The sequence below is a fragment of the Oncorhynchus tshawytscha genome, unplaced genomic scaffold (assembly GCF_018296145.1).
Source record: "Oncorhynchus tshawytscha isolate Ot180627B unplaced genomic scaffold, Otsh_v2.0 Un_scaffold_18560_pilon_pilon, whole genome shotgun sequence".
Classification (NCBI taxonomy): Eukaryota; Metazoa; Chordata; class Actinopteri; order Salmoniformes; family Salmonidae; genus Oncorhynchus; species Oncorhynchus tshawytscha.
The window spans coordinates 205,001-213,706 of record NW_024609666.1 but is presented as its reverse complement, the minus strand read 5'-3'; the positions used below and the strand labels follow the sequence as shown (position 1 = coordinate 213,706).

Below are 8,706 nucleotides of genomic sequence, written 5' to 3'. Positions count from 1 at the left end.
TCAGGACATAGAACGAATGTTAGCACCAGGTATAAACAGGGCTAAGGAGAGCAGTAGAACCAGTTTGTTTATGTGGATGTTTTTCGCAGGTTGACATTTATTGTCATGAGTCTTGCCCTGGAGGCAGCACTGAGTGGTTTCATGCCAGATTGGCCAGCGACGAAGTCAAAATTGCCGATATTGTAAAAATTCATGATAACTAAAATGAGCTTTTTGGTGATAATTTAAGGTTATGGTTAGCCATCATTAGGGTTAGTAGTGTGGTTAAGGTTAGGGTAAGGTTTAAAATCAGATTTTATGACTTTGTGACTGTGCCAGCGAGTGACCACTCTGCAGAGCTGCCTCCATTACACGAGTCATCCCAATAAATGCCAACCTGCATGGTTTTCACGCTTCAGGCTTGACATTGACAGTCGGTACGGAAAAGAGACAGGTCTGAATTCAAGTGTAATATTCTCCTGTAACTACATTTGGACCTTCTTGATAGCGCTGTTTGGAGTAGCACATTTGTGGTGAGTTAGTCTATTAGATTATGTTATAGGTAATCCTGTGTGTGTATAAAGGTTTCTCATTAGCATACAATATATCATATACCTATATAGGTACACGACTGTTCAAAAGTTTGGGGTCACTTAGAAATGTCCTTGTTTTTGAAAGAAAAGCTAATTTTTTGTCCATTAAAATAATATCATATTTATCAGAAATACAGTGTAGACATTGTTAATGTTGTAAATGACTATTGTAGCTGGAAACGGCTGATTTTTAATGGAATATCTACATTGGCGTACAGATGTCCATCATCAGCAACCATCACTCCTGTGTTCCAATGGCACGTTGTGTTCGCTAATCCAAGTTTATCATTTTAAAAGGCTAATTGATCATTGAGACTGGTGTTTTGCGGGTACTATTTAATGAAGCTGTGATCAGTTAATCTCATCCATAGAAATATAATCATTCTAGTTCTATGTTCTGAACATGCTTTGTGAGTTTTAGTTCTATGTTGTCAACATGCTTAGTGAGTTTTAGTTCTATGTTCTGAACATGCTTAGTGAGTTTTAGTTCTATGTTGTGAACATGCTTAGTGAGTTTTAGTTCTATGTTGTGAACATGCTTTGTGAGTTTTAGTTCTATGTTGTCAACATGCTTAGTGAGTTTTAGTTCTATGTTGTCAACATGCTTAGTGAGTTTTAGTTCTATGTTCTGAACATGCTTAGTGAGTTTTAGTTCTATGTTGTCAACATGCTTAGTGAGTTTTAGTTCTATGTTGTCAACATGCTTAGTGAGTTTTAGTTCTATGTTGTCAACATGCTTAGTGAGTTTTAGTTCTATGTTGTCAACATGCTTTGTGAGTGTTAGTTCTATGTTGTCAACATGCTTTGTGAGTTTTAGTTCTATGTTGTCAACATGCTTAGTGAGTTTTAGTTCTATATTCTGAACATGCTTAGTGAGTTTTAGTTCTATGTTGTCAACATGCTTAGTGAGTTTTAGTTCTATGTTGTCAACATGCTTTGTGAGTTTTAGTTCTATGTTGTCAACATGCTTAGTGAGTTTTAGTTCTATGTTGTCAACATGCTTTGTGAGTTTTAGTTCTATGTTGTCAACATGCTTAGTGAGTTTTAGTTCTATGTTGTCAACATGCTTAGTGAGTTTTAGTTCTATGTTGTCAACATGCTTTGTGAGTTTTAGTTCTATGTTGTCAACATGCTTAGTGAGTGTTAGTTCTATGTTGTCAACATGCTTAGTGAGTTTTAGTTCTATGTTGTCAACATGCTTTGTGAGTGTTAGTTCTATGTTGTCAACATGCTTAGTGAGTTTTAGTTCTATGTTGTCAACATGCTTAGTGAGTTTTAGTTCTATGTTCTGAACATGCTTAGTGAGTTTTAGTTCTATGTTCTGAACATGCTTTGTGAGTGTTAGTTCTATGTTGTCAACATGCTTAGTGAGTTTTAGTTCTATGTTCTGAACATGCTTAGTGAGTTTTAGTTCTATGTTCTGAACATGCTTTGTGAGTTTTAGTTCTATGTTCTCAACATGCTTAGTGAGTTTTAGTTCTATGTTGTCAACATGCTTAGTGAGTTTTAGTTCTATGTTCTGAACATGCTTTGTGAGTGTTAGTTCTATGTTGTCAACATGCTTAGTGAGTTTTAGTTCTATGTTCTGAACATGCTTAGTGAGTTTTAGTTCTATGTTGTCAACATGCTTAGTGAGTTTTAGTTCTATGTTGTCAACATGCTTAGTGAGTTTTAGTTCTATGTTCTGAACATGCTTAGTGAGTAGTTTTAGTTCTATGTTCTGAACATGCTTTGTGAGTGTTAGTTCTATGTTGTCAACATGCTTAGTGAGTTTTAGTTCTATGTTCTGAACATGCTTAGTGAGTTTTAGTTCTATGTTCTGAACATGCTTTGTGAGTGTTAGTTCTATGTTGTCAACATGCTTAGTGAGTTTTAGTTCTATGTTCTGAACATGCTTAGTGAGTTTTAGTTCTATGTTGTCAACATGCTTAGTGAGTTTTAGTTCTATGTTGTCAACATGCTTTGTGAGTGTTAGTTCTATGTTGTCAACATGCTTTGTGAGTTTTAGTTCTATATTCTGAACATGCTTAGTGAGTTTTAGTTCTATGTTGTCAACATGCTTAGTGAGTTTTAGTTCTATGTTGTCAACATGCTTTGTGAGTTTTAGTTCTATGTTGTCAACATGCTTAGTGAGTTTTAGTTCTATGTTGTCAACATGCTTTGTGAGTTTTAGTTCTATGTTCTGAACATGCTTAGTGAGTTTTAGTTCTATGTTGTCAACATGCTTAGTGAGTTTTAGTTCTATGTTGTCAACATGCTTAGTGAGTTTTAGTTCTATGTTGTCAACATGCTTAGTGAGTTTTAGTTCTATGTTGTCAACATGCTTAGTGAGTGTTAGTTCTATGTTGTCAACATGCTTAGTGAGTGTTAGTTCTATGTTGTCAACATGCTTTGTGAGTGTTAGTTCTATGTTGTCAACATGCTTAGTGAGTTTTAGTTCTATGTTGTCAACATGCTTTGTGAGTTTTAGTTCTATGTTGTGAACATGCTTTGTGAGTGTTAGTTCTATGTTGTCAACATGCTTTGTGAGTTTTAGTTCTATGTTGTCAACATGCTTAGTGAGTTTTAGTTCTATGTTGTCAACATGCTTTGTGAGTTTTAGTTCTATGTTGTCAACATGCTTAGTGAGTTTTAGTTCTATGTTGTCAACATGCTTTGTGAGTGTTAGTTCTATGTTGTCAACATGCTTTGTGAGTTTTAGTTCTATGTTGTCAACATGCTTAGTGAGTGTTAGTTCTATGTTGTCAACATGCTTAGTGAGTTTTAGTTCCATGTTGTCAACATGCTTTGTGAGTTTTAGTTCTATGTTGTGAACATGCTTTGTGAGTTTTAGTTCTATGTTGTCAACATGCTTTGTGAGTTTTAGTTCTATGTTGTCAACATGCTTTGTGAGTTTTAGTTCTATGTTGTCAACATGCTTTGTGAGTGTTAGTTCTATGTTGTCAACATGCTTTGTGAGTTTTAGTTCTATGTTGTCAACATGCTTAGTGAGTTTTAGTTCTATGTTGTCAACATGCTTAGTGAGTTTTAGTTCTATGTTGTCAACATGCTTTGTGAGTTTTAGTTCTATGTTGTCAACATGCTTTGTGAGTTTTAGTTCTATGTTGTGAACATGCTTTGTGAGTTTTAGTTCTATGTTGTCAACATGCTTTGTGAGTTTTAGTTCTATGTTGTCAACATGCTTTGTGAGTTTTAGTTCTATGTTGTCAACATGCTTTGTGAGTTTTAGTTCTATGTTGTGAACATGCTTTGTGAGTTTTAGTTCTATGTTGTCAACATGCTTTGTGAGTTTTAGTTCTATGTTGTGAACATGCTTTGTGAGTTTTAGTTCTATGTTGTCAACATGCTTTGTGAGTTTTAGTTCTATGTTGTCAACATGCTTTGTGAGTTTTAGTTCTATGTTGTGAACATGCTTTGTGAGTTTTAGTTCTATGTTGTCAACATGCTTAGTGAGTTTTAGTTCTATGTTGTGAACATGCTTTGTGAGTTTTAGTTCTATGTTGTGAACATGCTTTGTGAGTGCTCCAACACTGCCTTGAGTCCTATTTTAGAAGTTTAAGACTTCCAGTCAGCTCTTTTTTGGGGTTTCTGTTGTTAGTTTTCAGAGGAGTTGTGGAATTTCATTTATAGCGTTTGACATCGTCCTGAGCTTTGTCTTTCATGTGAATTCTCTCTGGTCTGTATTTAGTCACACCGTGGAGCAGTCTGTATTGTTCTGCTTATAGGCGTGTTACATTGTGTTTTATGGATAGGGGTTAACAGTTACTGCTCTGGGAACTGTTTCCTTTCAATGTGACCTCCCAGAATGTGTGCTTCTGTAGAATGTCTAAAGATGTGTCTCTCTGAATGTATCTTATCTCTTTCTCTCTTCTCTAGAACGTTTTTTAAATATTTTTCTTTATCTATAATCATCTAGGAAATTAGGTGACAGGGACAGGGAGGAGACTCAAGCAAATGCACCCCCCACACACATACTTTCTGTCTCTGTCTATCTCTCTCTCTCTCTTACACACATACACACTCCAACACACACACACACACCCTCTCTTACTCACTACACACACACACACACACACACACACACACACACACACACACACACACACACACACACACACACACACACACATAATGTTGGAGAATGTAACCATCCTCTGTCAGACCGGTTTCCACAGTTGCCTTCTTTATTCTTCTCCAGCATTGTGTCTTTGAGAGATGACCTGTAATGTTTTGTCTTCCTCTCAGTACTCATGGCGGACTGTACGCCTTGAGTTCAATGTATCACCTTAATGCATTATAATTTCCATGACAATGGATTATATTTCTATTTAAATGGGGGCTTCTCCAGTGAGGATCTCAGTCTGTGGATCTAACCCCTTCAGACAGGATCTATCCCCTTCAGACAGGATCTATCCCCTTCAGACTAGATCTATCCCCTTCAGACTAGCTATCCCCTTCAGACAGGATCTACCCCCTTCAGACAGGATCTATCCCCTTCAGACAAGATCTATGCCCTTCAGACAGGATCTATCCCCTTCAGACTAGATCTATCCCCTTCAGACTAGATCTATCCCCTTCAGACTAGCTATCCCCTTCAGACAGGATCTATCCCCTTCAGACAGGATATATCCCCTTCAGACAGGATCTATCCCCTTCAGACTAGATCTATCCCCTTCAGACTAGCTATCCCCTTCAGACAGGATCTACCCCCTTCAGACAGGATCTATCCCCTTCAGACAGGATATATCCCCTTCAGACAGGATATATCCCCTTCAGACAAGATCTATGCCCTTCAGACAGGATCTATCCCCTTCAGACTAGATCTATCCCCTTCAGACTAGATCTATCCCCTTCAGACTAGCTATCCCCTTCAGACAGGATCTATCCCCTTCAGACAGGATATATCCCCTTCAAACAAGATCTATGCCCTTCAGACTGGATCTATACGCTTCAGACAGGATCTATCCCCTTCAGACAGGATCTATCCCCTTCAGACAAGATCTATGCCCTTCAGACAAGATCTATACGCTTTAGACTGTATCTAACACCTTCAGACAGGATCTATCCCCTTCAGACTAGATCTATCCCCTTCAGACTAGATCTATCCCCTTTAGACTAGCTATCCCCTTTAGACTAGCTATCCCCTTTAGACTAGCTATCCCCTTTAGACTAGCTATCCCCTTCAGACTAGCTATCCCCTTCAGACAGGATCTATCCCTTCAGACAGGATCTATCCCCTTCAGACAGGATCTATCCCCTTCAGACAGGATCTATCCCCTTCAGACTAGCTATTCCCTTCAGACAGAATCTATCCCCTTCAGACTAGATGTATCCCCTTCAGACATGATCTATCCCCTTCAGACAGGATCTATCCCCTTCAGACAAGATCTATGCCCTTCAGACTGGATCTATACGCTTTAGACTGGATCTATCCTCTTCAGACAGGATCTATCCCCTTCAGATAAGATCTATGCCCTTTAGACTGGATCTATACGCTTTAGACTGAATCTATCCTCTTAAGACAGGATCTATTTCCTTCAGACTGGATCTATACCTTTCAGACTGGATCTATACGCTTCAGACTGGATCTATACCTTTCAGACTGGATCTATACGCTTTAGACTGGATCTATCCTCTTCAGGCTGGATCTATCCCCTTCAGACAGGATCTATCCCCTTCAGACTGGATCTATCCCCTTCAGACTGGATTTATACCTTTCAGACTGGATCTATCCTCTTCAGATAGGATCTATCCCCTCCAGAATGGATCTATCCCCTTCAGACTGGATCTATACCTTTCAGACTGGATGAAGTGTGTGTGTGTGTGTTCTGCGTGGGTGGGTGTGTGCGTGCCTGCCTTCCTGCATGTGCGTGAGTGAGTCTGTGTGGCCTCTGACAATTTGCCAAACAATCATGAGATTCAGACCACAATGAATGTTTACTAAACTGTAGACAACATAAGGGCTGTGTTTAGCCACATCATTATGGAGGCTTTGCCACCTGAGGGTGTCTGTGCACAGGTGTTAAGTTTCAGATCTGTGTCCTCGGCCCCTCCTCCCTCTCACTCTCAATTCAATTAAATTCAAGGGCTTTATTGGCATAGGACATATATGTTAACATTGCCAAAGCAAATGAAGTAGATAATAAACTAAATGAAATGAACAGTAAACGTTACACTCACAGAAGTTCCAAAAGAATAAAGACATTTCAAATGTCATTATGTCTATATACAGTGTCGTAACGATGTGCAAGTAGTCTCTCTCTCACTGTGTGTGTGTGCTGTTTTATGCATGAGACTGCTGCTTCTGTCTCAGTAACGTGTTACTTTGGGTGACCCCTCAGCCCTGGTACCTACCCCACATGTTAGTAACTGTTGATGTCAACAGCATAAAGGTGAACATGACATGGCTGCAGGAGCTTATAGAAGGGTTGTAGGGAGAATGATGGACATGAAGTGGGCTGTAGAGACAGTCATCCGTTACTGACGTCATAGTAACACAAAGCTGAGGCAATTCCATTGTAACCAGCTTGTTACGATGCCTCCTTAATACACTCTGACCTCCAACCTCACATCACCTATAGGACTATATCATAGTGTATCAACCTTAACCCGACACCTAGCTACGTGTGCATGTGAAGGACTTGGCATAGAGAAGTGTGGAGGGACCTTAACCCAACACCTAGCTACGTGTGCATGTGAAGGACTTGGTATAGAGAAGTGTGGAGGGACCTTAACCCAACACCTAGCTACGTGTGCATGTGAAGGACTTGGCATAGAGAAGTGTGGAGGGACCTTAACCCAACACCTAGCTACGTGTGCATGTGAAGGACTTGGCATAGAGAAGTGTGGAGGGACCTTAACCCAACACCTAGCTACGTGTGCATGTGAAGGACTTGGCATAGAGAAGTGTGGAGGGACCTTAACCCAACACCTAGCTACGTGTGCATGTGAAGGACTTGGCATAGAGAAGTGTGGAGGGACCTTAACCCAACACCTAGCTACGTGTGCATGTGAAGGACTTGGTATAGAGAAGTGTGGAGGGACCTTAACCCAACACCTAGCTACGTGTGCATGTGAAGGACTTGGCATAGAGAAGTGTGGAGGTTCAGATCTGTTGACTAAGGTGTTGGGTTGACATTGTAAATAAACATCTGTTATTCTGCTCCTGAACAAGGCATTTAACCCACTGTTCCCCGGTAGGCTGTCATTGTAAATAAACATCTGTTGTTCTGCTCCTGAACAAGGCAGTTAACCCACTGTTCCCCGGTAGGCTGTCATAGAGAAGTGTAAATAAACATCTGTTGTTCTGCTCCTGAACAAGGCAGGGACCTTAACCCACTGTTCCCCGGTAGGCTGTCATTGTAAATAAACATCTGTTGTTCTGCTCCTGAACAAGGCATTTAACCCACTGTTCCCCGGTAGGCTGTCATTGTAAATAAACATCTGTTGTTCTGCTCCTGAACAAGGCAGTTAACCCACTGTTCCCCGGTAGGCTGTCATTGTAAATAAACATATGTTGTTCTGCTCCTGAACAAGGCAGTTAACCCACTGTTCCCCGGTAGGCTGTCATTGTAAATAAACATCTGTTGTTCTGCTCCTGAACAAGGCAGTTAACCCACTGTTCCCCGGTAGGCTGTCATTGTAAATAAACATCTGTTGTTCTGCCCCTGAACAAGGCAGTTAACCCACTGTTCCCCGGTAGGCTGTCATTGTAAATAAACATCTGTTGTTCTGCTCCTGAACAAGGCAGTTAACCCACTGTTCCCCGGTAGGCTGTCATTGTAAATAAACATCTGTTGTTCTGCTCCTGAACAAGGCAGTTAACCCACTGTTCCCCGGTAGGCTGTCATTGTAAATAAACATATGTTGTTCTGCTCCTGAACAAGGCAGTTAACCCACTGTTCCCCGGTAGGCTGTCATTGTAAATAAAAATGTGTTCTTAACGGACTTTCCTGGTTAAATAAGAATAAATAAAAAAAGTACTCCTGTCTTTTCCTTTGTTCCTTTTCTTCAACCTCTTTCTCTCTGTCTCCCCTCCTCAGTAATTATCCTCCCACTGTCATCCTCCTGCTCTCTCTTTCAATTCAATTCTCTCTCTGTCTGTCTGTCTCCCCTCCTCAGTAATTATCCTCCC

General features: G+C 40.1%; 1 protein-coding gene across 4 annotated transcripts in view; it reads left to right on the top strand.

Moving 5' to 3' along the window:
* The first annotated feature begins 364 nt into the window (after positions 1-364).
* depdc7a (DEP domain containing 7, paralog a) overlaps positions 365-8,706 on the top strand; it is a 47,391-nt gene continuing 39,049 nt past the window's right edge. For all 4 annotated transcript variants that reach the window (XM_042316760.1, XM_042316758.1, XM_042316759.1 and 1 more), the window contains exon 1: positions 365-512. The gene's annotated coding sequence lies outside the window, so the exon portion shown is untranslated. The remainder of the gene's footprint in view (positions 513-8,706) is intronic.